Source organism: Gobius niger (genome assembly GCF_951799975.1).
Source record: "Gobius niger genome assembly, chromosome: 12".
Classification (NCBI taxonomy): Eukaryota; Metazoa; Chordata; class Actinopteri; order Gobiiformes; family Gobiidae; genus Gobius; species Gobius niger.
Window position 1 is genome coordinate 2,678,462 of NC_136863.1, and position 12,824 is coordinate 2,691,285.

Below are 12,824 nucleotides of genomic sequence, written 5' to 3' on the forward strand. Positions count from 1 at the left end.
ATGCAGAACAACGAGAGCCTCAGATCAGCAGCGTCTCGTTCAGATCTCGCCTTCATTTAAAGTTTATCCTAAATAAAAGTCCTTCACCTCCTGCTCTGTTTCCTTCACTCCAGAGACATCGTTCTTCATCAGAGGAAACTTTCCCATTTGTTTGTTTGTTTAAGTTTGTGATAAAACACGTCCTTTTAAATCATGAGTTTGTTCTGAAAAGCATCAAACATGAGCTCGATTTTAGGGGCGATGCAGAACTTTAATAGTTTCAGTCATAGTTTATTTGTTCAGATCTAAAGAGGAGAGGGGAGGGCGAGGAGCACGTTTCTGATCACACAGACTCGTATCCAATCACCTGAGCGTGAGGACAGGTGGGTGTTTTCCCATCATGCACTGGGCCGTGGAGCCGCTGCAGTTCCTCAGGAGAGATGCAGCGGCTGATCCAGTCGGCTGCTCTCGTCGGGGTCTCACCATCTTTCCGAGCCCCACGTGACGTCAGAGCCTCTGGAGCAAGAACAGAAATCTAACCGGCACCGAGAGTCTGCAGTCGCTGTAAAACTGCGTCCGTCTGGCTCATCTCGAACACACCTTTTATAATGGCTGCCCAAAGAGGCCACACCTCCTCTGTGTGACCAGGCGGTAAGTATTACCCATTTGATGTGTTGCTTTACAAACTAAACATTTTACACCCAACAAAAAAGATTTTAAACTAAATAGTGTGTGTGTGATGCTTAAATGAAAATGTCAAGCAAATAAACAAATCAAACCCGGGATAGTTTAGCTTAGCTGTTTAGTTGGTTATTGCAAAAAAAAGGACAAATGTGAAACAACGAATACCTGAACATAACTAAATAACGTGGCAAAATAAACTAAGGGAACAAAGCGACCTCCTACTTTGTCACACTGGTGGTCAGAAACACCGGGCTGGAGGATTCACCTATTGCACATGTTTTTACCACAGGGAGAACATGCAAAGTCCACACAGAAAGGCCCCGTCCAGGTGGGAATCGAACCCGGGACAACAAATATGAAAACGCAACAAAAAGTCACAAAAGAGTCACAAATACACAACAGAAGAGTGACAACAAAAACACGACAAATGTGTGACGTGAGTTTGGTTCATTCTTCTGTCTGTAAACCCCCCCCCCCCAGCTGCTCCTTTCAAAGTGAAGGAGCAGCGACTCTACTCCGAGCTCCTCCCGGGTAACTGAGCTCCTCACCCCCAGCCGCCCTGTGAAGGAAGCTCATTTCGGCCGCTTGTATCCACGATCTCGTCCTTTCGGTCATTACCCAGATCTCATGACTGTAGGTGAGGGCGGGGTCGACTCAGCTCCCTCTTCACCACGACAGTCCGATACAGCGACTGTCCATCTCACGCTCCATCCGTCTCTTACTCGTGAACAAGACCCCGAGATACTTGAACTCCTCCACTTGAGGCGAGGACTCCCCACCGACCGGAAGAGGGGAAGGAGAACCATGGCCTCGGTTTTGGAGGAGCTGATCCTCATCCCGGCTGCAAACCAGAGCAGCTGAAGGTCCAACAGAACAACATCGTCTGCAAACGGCAGAGACGAGATCCTGAGGTTCCCAAACCGGTGCAGTGCTCAGTCAGTATTGGTAAATACATCAAACACTTAGGGCCAGATCTTGTGACTGGCGCAGTCCGTGCGCAACTCTAAACGCAATGTGGTGCACGCACGATCTTGCATGTGGCGCAGGTTTTGCGCTAAAGGCTGCGCCGCTAGGGAGAGGGCGTTATTTAAGAAAAAGAGGCCGACTGAGGCCTGGTTCATTACAAGCAGCACTTGGAGCTGCTCTTCTATGGCACCTTCACATTATGTTCCTCTTTACATCCCACTGCCTCGTCTTCTTCCTTAGAATCAACGTCAAATTGAAAACAACAGTGAAATTACCTTGAAAAGTCTGTTCGATACAGTAGATCAACGCGCAAACCCCTAACACCAAACACACCCCTAACACCAAAACAACAACAGTTTTCCATAAATAAACCACACATGCCTCAAGTGCCACACCACCAGGTCTGATCTGAGTTTTAAGGAGACGTTTCCATCGTGTGTCAGTCTTTACCTCCAGATGATGCTCCAGCTCAGTCCAAAAGAAAGAAGCACATTTCACAGGGTGCAGAGCAACTTTTTTTTTTTTTTCCCAATTCAGCCGCTTCAAGAATCCTGCAGCTGTAGCGCAAATGTTCCAATAGCTACGGTTTTCTTGCAGCTGCTGCATAACTCTGTAACTCCTCCACAGCCGATATGACAGTTTCTGATCAGTTAAATCCTGTACATTTCGTAATTTTGCGTCTCTGTCCCGTCCGCTCACCTTGGATCTGCAGCAGCAGACGGACAGTCTTGTTTCTTTCATCTTTATTAAACATTGCGCTGCATCAGCATGTTACGCGTTTACAGGAGAACCCCCCCTCGCAACCCACCGCCTTCCGCAGGTCTGGGGAAAGCATGGGGAGGGGGCGGCACCACAACATCACAATGGAGTCTGTCCCCCCTCCTGTCCTGCCCTCTTTTTGCTCCAGGTCTGACACTGAAGATTGTAAGGAGCGCCACCCGTCTGCGCAGTCGTCTGCTCTACAGCCTGCGCCATGAACCACAAGATCTGGCCCTATGTGTCCAAGTGTTCTAATCTGAACAATAACGGCAGTGTTTTAACATCTCCATTAGTTTATTATTGCTGCTAATCCAATGATGCTCAGCGATATGACATCATCATCTTGAACTCTATGACAAAAGGATCCTTAAGACTTCATATCTACCAAAGTCACTTTAGAATCATCCCCCACTTCAAACCCAGGAAACAGCGGCTCGGTGAAGGACGTGTTGAAGGTGTGCATGTGGGACAGTCCTTCAGAGAGGACCTGATAGAAGGACAGATCTCCAGCCTCAAAGTCCAGGAAAACGCCCACTTGAGGTGAGACGGTGCAGGACAGAAATGTTTCTGTGCCGTTGTGACGGGCAAAATAACGATTGTCCCTGATCGTCAGACTCCAAGACAGATCGTTGAGTCCACCAAACACACACTCTCTACTGTTTCCCGTCCGTTTGATCCGTTTGGAACTCACTGCAATGGAAAACCTCTCATGACAATTCCGCCCGCTATAGTCCACCTCAAAGTAACAGCGGCCTGTCATGGCAGTGGAGCTCAGGACCTGCTTCCAGTGTGTGAACCTGTCCATGTCATCTGGATACGGCTGCTCCTCCCTCACATGGGTCACTGTGCGATTGTCCTCAGACAGAAGGAGCTTCCTATGAGCTGTGTTTGGCTCCAGAGAGAACTCAAAGGAATCTGAAACACAGACATAAATCATCTTTATCTAAAGAGAATAGTATAGCCTGAACAAAATAAAACCACTCACACTTCCGCAGACCCGGGACCATGAACTGTTCTCCAGAAGGATCCAGCCTGAAACACACGAGTCCAGTTTACTGTAGACCAGGACAGAGAACTACTGATCGATCTGAACACCTGAGTCCAGTGTCAGAAAGACTGGAGAGCAAACATAATTGAGCAGCGCATATGTTTCATGCAGGGATCATAGAACCAGCCCATTGTAAAACCCGCGGCAGGTGCAGGCGACTCCTGTGCTGTAAATGAGTGCGTGTGACGAGGAAGTGGAGAACATTCAGAAAAAAGGACAGATCATCTGAATTTGGAGCGACATAACCCCCTCTATTAATGCATGTACCTCATAAAGACACAAGTGAAAGCTTTAAGACAAGGCACTGGATTAGAAACATGTTTTAAAGGAGATTTTCTCATGACATGAGGCTGGACAAACAGGTACTGCACACTCCAAAGCCACACAGAGGGAGTAGGAAGGAGCGGCAGTGGCTCCTTCTGAAGTGAACACATGCGAAGAAGTGGTTTTGTGATTCGTCCGGTTAGGTGTGTACATACCTAAAGTCATACTGAGGAGGCATAACAGTCTTCATCATCAGTGTTCTTTCAGATTTATCTATCCTCTGATCTACCAATGACACATTTACAACAAAAGAAGTGCCATGGCAAGAACATTTGTTTCATAAATACTAATAATATAATATTTACTGAGGCCCAAATGTTGGCTAGTGAGTCTGGCAGTGGTGGAAGAAGAACCCAATATGTTTTCTTAAAGGTCCTATATCATGCAAAATCGACTTTGTGGAGCTTTTAGCCATGTTGTTTTGCTATTTCCTTATCAAAAACACCCCCAGAGTGTTTTTTGGCTTCATTCACGCAGTTCTCAGGAATCCTCCTGAATCCTGCTCTCTGAGGCTCCGCCCTCTCCTGGTGAACGACTGACCTGCTCAGTTTTGTCATCACAGCGGAATGGAAGTGCTCGACGTCTGTAATGTAAAGTCTTGATTCTATGATTACGGCCTGATTTTAATTTGTTTTTTTATTATTTCTGTTGTAAGAAAGAAATAAACGGGGGAAAAAAAGGATGTGCCCGAGGTGCTTCCAGGTCAGCTGGGGCCAAAAGAGCGTCTGAACACATGTCATGTTTGTGCTGCAGCTGAAGATGGAGCTCTTTCTAACCTACTCTGGACACACCTGTTCTTTATTCTTACCTAACGATAATGTCACGGAGATAAAGAAGCGTGTTTGGCTACGAGGACTTTATTCAACCTTCCTAAAGAAGAGACACTCGTCAGAAGTTGTTTTTTTCTCTCCGGGATTCAGCGACTTTCACCAAAATAGTGTTTTTTCTGTGACTGTCTGTGATGGATGTTTGTGAACCTTCACCAGAACCAAAGTGGATTAACTTTTATAACCAACGCAAGTCCCATCACATAAACAGCAATGGACCGTTAGCTTGTATGTTAGCGTAGGTGGTAGCTTGTGTGTTAGCATGTGTGTTAGCGTGTGTGTTAGCCATAATGAAGCTGTGTTGCAGATGTCAACTCCTTATAACTGCATTGTGAAGTATCTTCACTTATTGCTGTTTATTTATATTACAGTAAAGTTGTATGTGAGGAGAGAGGGGGCGGAGTTAACTGAATCGAAGCGTTTTGTCTTCCGGGTTTGAAAAATACCTCCAGAAAACACTTATATTTATCACAAAAATGAGTGCTCCATAGTGGTAGAGGTACAATATATCATATAAATGCCTATACTTAACTTTGGAATGGCTAAAATAGCATGATATAGATCCTTTAAGTAACAGTGCAAATGCAGGACCAAAAATGTACCTCAGAGCAGTCTCGGGTACAAGGCCGCTGTCAGCCACGATGCCTGTCCTGTGTAAAGAGAGCTGTAGAGCTGTCTAACCATGTTGCTAAATAAGTTAGCTCGCTGTGCTCGAACTTTGTTTACGAGGAGCGTTGCGAGTGCATCGTTAGTCAAATGACTCAGGCCTGTCAATCAGACCCCGAAACCCTTCCCACCCCTCACCCCTCCCGCGTGCCCCTTAGTCCTCCAGGCAACGCCCCTTTTCTGTTGAGATTTTCAAATCTGATGCTCTCAGGCTGAGCCTCTGGAAGGGGGGGTTAGTTACTCTTTAAGTAAAAGTATCTCAGAAAAGCCTGGTTCTAGCGGAGCACAGGTTTGCGGCTGGTGCATGTCCTTTTTCATGTGGGATGAAAGAATCTTATGAAATTAAACAGATTAAAGAAGTAGTGAGATTCAAAGAAGGCTCAAAGTTCAGGAAGTCTATGAACAGACATTACTGGACAGCAGTCATGGATGTTGACCAACACCTGAGAGATTCCAGGGTGCAGTCGTGGCTGCCACGGAGAGCGGTCAGGCGCTCGGCGGAGGGTCCTGGATGGTTGTAGGTCAGGTCTAACTCTTTCAGATTGGAGGAGCTCAGGGCTTTGGCTAGAGAAGCCCCGCCCCCCTCTGAGATCAGACATCCGGACAGCCTAAAGACACAGAACAACAGTGAAACAAATGTGATGACCCTCTAATGCGGACACATGAGAAGGATGATCTCACCTGAGTGTTTCCAGCCTGCAGTCTGCTCTCTTCAGTCCCTTACACAGAAGCTCCACTCCTAAGTCCTGGAGGTCATTGTTGCTGAGATCCAGGTGTTTCAAAATGGAGGAGCTGAGGACAGAGGCCAGAGGATCACAGCTGAGAGGGGACAGGCCACACCAGGACAAGCTGAGGAGAGAGAGGAGGTATAGGGTCAAGGGGCGAGAAAAGCTCTTCTCTTTGGTCCTCATGACACACTTTGGAGACAGGATTCTTATGTCGCTTCGGACCTCGTTTAACCTCAGGGCTTTGGCTAGAGAAGCCCCGCCCCCCTCTGAGATCAGACATACGGACAGCCTAAAGACACAGTTGACCGTCACCTCACAGGACTTGTTTCTGACTTTAACGAACAGAAAAACAGTGAAACAAATGTGAAGACCCTCTAATGCGGACACATGAGAAGGATGATCTCACCTGAGTGTTTCCAGCCTGCAGTCTGCTCTCTTCAGTCCCTCACACAGAAGCTCCACTCCTAAGTCCTGGAGGTCATTGTTGCTGAGATCCAGGTGTTTCAAAATGGAGGAGCCCAGGACAGAGGCCAGAGGATCACAGCTGAGAGGGGACAGGCCACACCAGGACAAACTGAGGAGAGAGAAGGTATAGGGTCAAGGGGCGAGAAAAGCTCTTCTCTTTGGTCCTCAGGACACACTTTGGAACAGGATTCTTATGTCGCTTCGGACCTCGTTTAACCTCTTAACTCCCGCCTGAACCGAGAGGATCTTTTTCCTCACGTCATCAGATTTTTTAACCATCATTTTTTTGTTGGGTATTCAACTCATTTTTGTAGCTTTATTTGTCATTTTTTTGTCATTTTTTGTCACATTTTTTGTCATTTTTTGTCATTTTTTGTCATTTTTTCGTCATTTTTTTTTGTCATTTTTTCGTCCATTTTTTAATCAAATTTTTGTCATTTTTTGACATTTTTGTCTCTTCTTCATCAATTTTTCTCACTTTTTTGTCACATTTCCATAACTTTCTTCGTCTCAGTTTTGTTGCTATTTTCACAGCTTTTTTCCAGAAGCTTTAGGACGGGGGTAAAGCCAAACTGGAGAAAAAGGTGCTCGGTTCAGGTGGGAGTTGCTGAACAGCCTGACTCCAAAGACTTCATTTTTCTTTCAAATCGGTTTTCTCTTCCATCTTAAATCTATGTATAGGACACACCGTTTGCTCCAGACGTCTAGACATTCATTTGACTTGATCTAAAGTTCAACATGTGGACGCTCCGTGGGCCGTGGTTGGACCAAACTGAGCTCTCATTGGTTTCAGTCTGGACTAAGGTCTGTGTCTTGGATCAAACACAGGGAGTTGCGTATATTCAAACACATACAGGCCTTCACCGTGAAAGGCCGGCACACACTACACAATTTTGTAAAGAATGGGGTCTACACTACACGACCGAGAATCGAAAGATCGAACTCACTACACGATTCTGAATCAGCCACGTTTCTCCCGTGCGTCCAAAATCAGACTTAAAAATGTTTGACTTCTTAAACACAGTGCACTGCAAAAAGTACCCTACTAAAAACAAGGGAAACAAATCTTAAAATAAGACATTTTGTCTTGTTTTGAGGAAAAAATTCTGCCAATGGGGTCAGGGTTTTTTTCTTGCTAAGAATTCTTATTTATAGAATATTTTTCTTATCATGAAACAAGAAAGAGGTATTTGCTTAATTCTGAGCAAATAAATAGCTAGAATTAAGCAAAATGTCCTCAGAAAAAGGAATAACTTAAGGAAAACATGAAAATGTGAAAAATTGTGGATATTTTACTTAAATGTGGCTTGATTTAAGTAAAATGTTCTAAATTACACCCATTTTTGAGCAAAATGTTCTTAATAAATACTAACATTGAAGGAAAGTATTGCCGAGGCACGGAGACCCGTCTCCATGATGTGGAGCCAGGCTGATGGTCAGAATCACCTATTGTACATGTTTTTAGTGGTAGACATGGGGAGAACATGCTCCACACAGAAAGGCCCCGTCCTTGTGGGAATCGAACCCGGGACCTTCGAGCTGTGAGGCTGAGGCTCTAACCGCTGTGCCACCGAGCCGCCCACTTTAAAGAATGGAATGTATTTTCTCTCTGTGAGAATCAGTTCTTACATTAAGAGTTGTTGTGATCTTAGTTTTTCATAAAATAAGAAAAAATAGTCTTTGTCTAAAACTGAAGAAGATTCAAAAAGTCTTTCTTTCTTGTTACAAGAAAAATGTGCATGTTTTTAGTAAATATATCTGAACAAGAAATGGCCAGATTTTATTTCCTAAAATAAGATTTTTTTTCTCAAGAAAACTTTGCTCGGCAAAACATTATTACTTTTTAGGGAAAAAATAAGAACTTATTTCTTAAAGTAAGACATTTTTTACTTGCTTAGAATCCACTTTTTGCAGTGTGGAGCTCTGTATCGCCCCTTAGAGTTCAGAAGCTCAAACTGAGGGTTCAGAGGGTGAGTCAGAGGCAACATCTCAGGCTTTAGTCAGTGTCCTCTCCTTGTACAGCTCACTCGAAGGTCTCTGAGGTCTCCCCACAATCTTAGAGCCCATGGACACCCTGTTTAGTTTGGTTTTTGTTCTAGAGTTCTTCAGTATCTACAGCGAAGGACTCTCGAAGATGTTGTGTCATATTCTATTGGCACCTTTTGTCGCAAGTTGCCAATGGCAGGATATAACTCTGGAGAAGCCTGGAGGGAGAGAGACGTAGTCCAGACAGGGCTAATGGTAAACTCACGAGTTGTCCTGCTTTGTCTCTGGCTCAAGTGAAGAGGAGGGAGCAGGTTTCTGGGTCATTAGTTAAACAAGCTGTTCCATTAAACGACTGGTGGAAGCAGAACTGTCAGTCTGAGCGATCTGTGCTCCACCGCCCTCTCTCTCACACACACACCATTCCCCCACTACGCCTCTAACCTCATGCCAAGTCAAAGGCAGCTCCAGGGAAAACCAAACATACCAAAATAATCGAACATGTCAAGCCCAAATCTTGAAAACACCCTTAGAGACAAGAGTCACGACGTGTTTAAACATAGTTTGGACTCACGTGACTTTGTTGCCCGGCAGCAGAAAAGCCTCCTCTGTGGGACAGAACTTCCTGAGCTCAAACTCCTCCGGGTCAGAGTGTGAGGACAGTAGAAGGACGGACAGAGCAGACCACTGAGCAGGAGTTATTACCCAGCAGTGAGCTCCTTTTCTCATGGACTTCTCTATCTGCTTCACCAGATGGCTGTCGTTGAGTTCGTGCAGACAGTGGAGCAGGTTCAGGCTCCTCTCTGCAGACAGTCTCCCTTTATTCAGCTTCTCTTTAATGTACTTTACTGTCTCCGTCAGCAGCCTCTGATTGGTCTGAGCTCTTCTGGTCTCCGTCAGCAGACCTGTCAGCAGCCTCTGATTGGTCGGCAGAGACAGTCCCAGAAGGAAGCGCAGGAGCAGGTCCAGGTGTCCGTTTGGACTCTGTAAGGCCTGGTCCACAGCAGAGGGGTAAAAGAGTGAGTTCCCAGAGGTGTATCCTGCTGACAGCAGGTTCTCCACAGAGCTGAAGAAGGTCTGATGGACGTGAAGAGCAGCCAGAAACTCTTGCACAGTCTGATGGATGAAGCAGTAGACCTTGCCCTCGATCAGGCCTGGCTCCTCTCTAAAGATTCTGGAGTGCCGAGCGATCTCTGCAGCGTCCAGCCCACACTTGCTCGGGTCACTCTCGCTGAAGATCAGGTTTCCTTTCTGCAGCTGCTCAAAGGCCAGTTTTCCCAGAGACAGCACCATCTTCCTGGTCTCTGGAGACCAAGCAGAGTCTGTCTCGTCTCGGCCTTCGTACAAGATGTTCTTACAGACTTTGGTCTGGACCAGGAGGAAGCGGACGTACATCTCAGTCAGAGTCTTGGGCAGCTCTAGTTTCTCTGTTTGCTCCAGATTCGTGTGTAAAACCACAGAGAGGATCCAGCAGAACAAAGGGTTGTCGCACATTGCATAAAGACTGGGCGACGTCTTGATGTGAGAGATGACGGCTGTGGCCTCGTCTCTGAACCTGTTCCTGAAGTACTGCTCCTTCTGTTGTTCGCTGAACCCTCGCACCTCTGTCACCATGGAGACGCACTCAGCAGGGATCTGATTGGCCGCCGCGGGGCGTGTGGTTATCCAGAGGCGAGCGGAGGGAAGCAGGCTCCCCCTGATGAGGTTCACCAGCAGCTCCTCCACTGAGGCGCTCTCTGTGGGCTCCGTCAGGACCCGGGTCCGGCTGAAGTCCAGAGGAAGGCTGCACTCGTCCAGACCGTCAAAGATGAAGAGCAGCTGGAGAAGCTGGAAGCTGCAGAGACCTTTGGTTTCACTGAAGAAGTGCTGGAGCAGCTCCACCAGGCTGAACCTTCTGTCTCGGAGCACGTTGAGCTCTCTGAAAGTGAAGGGGAGCAGCAGCTGCACGTCCTGGAAGACTCTGCCTTCAGCCCAGTCCAGACACACCTTCTGAGTCAGCCGCGTTTTCCCCACGCCGGCCTCGCCCTTCGTCAGCACTGTCCTGTTTGGCTTCTCGTTGTGGGAGTGACATTTGAAAAGGTCCTGGCCGTGCACGATCCTGTACTGGGTTGACTTCTCCTCACTGACCTGCACAGAGCCCCCCTCTGTGATGAAAAGCTCCGTGTCGCTATTGTTGAACCCCGTCTTTTCAATGAACCTATTGATTCGCTCAGAGAGAAATTTGAACTTCTCACTCAGTCTTTCTTTCATGCACTGTTTTAATATTTCTGTTGAACACAAAGACGACAGAAGGTTATCCAGCGTATTCATTTGGCCGACTGGCAACATGGCTCTTCATTTCAATGCAATTTCAGGGGACTTAAAAAATTAGACAAAAAGATAATTCCCAACTTTCGAAATACCTGCTTATTCAACACAACACAAGAGAAAAAGCACAGATGAAGTATTTCCCAGCATTTTTAACCCCTTTAAACACAACAGCAGATGCAGAAATATAACTAGCACGACAAGAGGACCAGCATTTTCAACACATATCCCGCGTAAATCTGATGCTGCAGAAACTTTATTTTATTCCTCAGACGCGAGAGAGTGCTCGGCAGGATCCTCCGTCAGTGCTATCCCCGCCCCCCCCCCCCCCCCCTCGCCTCCCCAGCAGACTCCAACAGCCAATAGCAATACCTTTCCTACCATTTTTGTAGCATCCCAATTCTTCACTCTCCCCCATTCATTCTCAATGGTAAATATGGATGCAGTACAGTTTTTGACCACGAGTGTCAAATTGGGGGCGCTGTTTCACTCCTTTCACAAAGTTAAAGGGGGGGTATTATGCAAAATGGACTTTTTCAAGCTTTCCATCATGTTATTCTGTCACTCCCTCATTAAAAACATGGCTGAAGTGTTGCCTTGGCACATTCACGTATTTCTGAGTAATCTGTAAAAACTCTGATGGCGGCCATTTTAGGGATAGGTTTGCCTGAGTCCTCCTAGGAACGCCCCCACCTCCTGGAGACGCCTCTGAGCCGAGAAACCAACCACTGCTCCTCAGCAGAACCCCCCTCCCCACTGATGCCACAGACAGCGTGTGGAGGGGGCGTGTCTAAAGGCTCAGAGGTTCTTAAAGAGACAGAGGCCTATTTCAAGACATTCACTACAGCCATTTTGAGAGAGACATTTTATACAAGGCAGTTATTCTAATTTACTGCATTTACAGACCAACAGAAGGTTTGTCATCATTGTAGTGTGATATAGACTGGTGCTATGGGACTGAAAAAAGCAGAATACCCCCTCTTTAATACAGCATGTTATTTGCATACATAGAATCAAATGCAAATGTAGACTATCGAAAAAATAAAAAGTAAAGAAAACAAAGTAACTTTATAATTTGCAGATATATGTGTTTTTCGTGCTTGACATCGCCGTGTTTGACCCGCGACTCAGAGGCACTTTTTCATTTTGGCCTCGGAGACAAAAAGTTTGGGCCCCCCTGGTTTATAGGAACAGGCCGCAGTTCTTCCACACTGAGATCTGTTCTTACCTGAGCTTAGACGAGTGGATGTGAACCTGTCTGGTCTTTGTGCGTGCCCACAGTCACGCAAAACGACCAAAGATGTTGTTAGCATTTGGCCTCTGCCAGTGTATTCCTATGGCTCCAAACGGGGGTGAAGTTAGAAGCGACCGAGCTCTTCCACGGGAACAAAGACCAGACAGGTACAACTCGTCTAAGCTCAGGTAAGAACATCTCAGTGTGGACAAACGGCGGCCTGTTCCTTTAACCTCTTACCACCCGCCTAAACCAAATGCATGCTGTCCTCTTTGGCTATTATATATATATATTTTTTGTTGTTGTTGAGTTTTTGTTGAATTTTTGTCACATTTTTGTCACATTTTTGTCACATTTTTGTCACATTTTTGTTGAATTTTTGTCACATTTTTGTTGAATTTTTGTTGAATTTTTGTTGAATTTTTGTCACATTTTTGTCACATTTTTGTCACATTTTTGTTGAATTTTTGTCATTTTTTGTTGATTTTTTGTCACATTTTTGGTGCTTTTTTCCCAATGAACTTTTTGATTAGGGTAAAGCCAAACTGCAGAAAATGGGATCTGTTCAGGTGGGAGTTAAGAGGTTAAGGTACTTTTTCAGCTAAAGCTAAAATAAAAGAATCTATACCATGTTTTACTACCTGGGCACACCTGCCTCACCGCACTACTCTGCTCATATGGACGTACCTTCAGGATCATATTTGGAAAGTTTCTTCAGTAGATGTTTCTTCTTCAGCTCCTCCAGAATCCTCTCGGTGACACTGACGCTGTAGACACCGTAAACTTTAATCATGGTTTTACTGATGTCTTTCTCTTTATCCAGCTCATCTCTGGGAATATTCCTGAACTCTTTC